Here is a 1,456-nt window from a genome sequence, read left to right as displayed (position 1 = left end):
TACTTCAGTTAATTGCTTATTACAACAAGCATGCCCAGTGTGGTTGGCTTCAATTAATTTCTTATTAGAAACATAGGCCCTAAAATACCTTTGGACTTGCGTTTTGCTGGTTCTCTTATGAGGGTACATTTTATTGATTCAGGTGAAATGTTCATATATTTTTTATGTTCTGGAGGATGCAGATGCGCAATCAATAAAAAAAAGAAGCGGCAAACATAATGGCACAAGCTGCAGAGGCAAATAAGTTAGATGTTGCAGAGAAGAAGACAGAAACGGTAGAGACAAAGAAATAAGTTGCAGCATAGAAGAGAGCGCAAGATGCGGAGGCAAACGAGTTAGCACCTACATTGGCTCACCTTTATCCTCACTACTGCCATCCTCAAGCGAGTGGCAGCATAGATGCAATCGTTTTTTTTAGAAAAGGAGGATGACCCCCCGGCCTCTGCATCTGGGAGATGAATACGGCCACTTTATTGATTATTCTCGAGGACCTTACAAAGTATTACAACAATGTGCCTGAATTCACCATCTTGGCAACACATACTGCTACTCCTATCCAAAATGATGAAGGGGTGCTAGCTGGGCCACTACCCAAACCACTCACCTAAGCCTAACATCAAAAGCCGGAAGCCGAAACATATTCGGAAGCCCCAGCCGAGCCACATACCGGGTCTGGGGCACAATCCGGTCAGACGCACTCGTGTGTCGTCGCCGCCATCTTCCACAGCTCCGTCTTTAGATCATATTGAGGCTTCTACCTTGTCTGGCCACTCTGCCATCGACGTCACCATGATGCCAGACAGCAACCTCCCCCTGCGCGAGTCCATCTCCGTGCATCGGACGCCGAGCCTCCACAACGCCATGCCGCCGATATCCGCCGCCATCAATGTGTGAGATGAAGTACCGCTCCACCATCTCCCAGCCAGCACTTACTCCAAAACGATGCCCCCAGGAAGGAAAGCGATAAAACACTATCATCGTCCGATCCGGAAGACCCAGATCCAGGGTTTCCCTCGGAGCATCCCGAGCCTGATGACGCAGACTGCAACGACGATGCCTCGACAAGGGAACGACATCTAAGACGCCGCCATCGTCCGCCATGACCGTAGTCGGCGCGATTTTCATCGGCAGTTGCTCCACCAGACGTGCGCCGCCGACGTCGCTGGTCCCTTCAACCGGAGCAAACTCCAAAACAATGCCCTGAAGAGGGACTACGACGCAAAAGCGCCGCCATCGCTCGATCCCAAGGAGATCTAGGGTTTTCCCCGTAGTTGCCCGCGCTGTCAAGGGCCAGACAAGGGTAGAATCCGGCGGATCTACCCAGCTGCCGACGAGTCGCACCCACCACCGTGCCGACGGCCGACCAGCGATCAATCCGGCCGCGCCGCCGCGAACCGATCCGGTCACGCCGCTGCCGTCCCTGGTGGCCGCGACGCACCAGATCGCAAGGCTTCCT

Source organism: Triticum aestivum, chromosome 2D, assembly GCF_018294505.1.
Source record: "Triticum aestivum cultivar Chinese Spring chromosome 2D, IWGSC CS RefSeq v2.1, whole genome shotgun sequence".
In the NCBI taxonomy this organism is placed as follows: Eukaryota; Viridiplantae; Streptophyta; class Magnoliopsida; order Poales; family Poaceae; genus Triticum; species Triticum aestivum.
The sequence above is the reverse complement of the archived record's forward strand: the minus strand, read 5'-3'. Positions refer to the sequence as shown.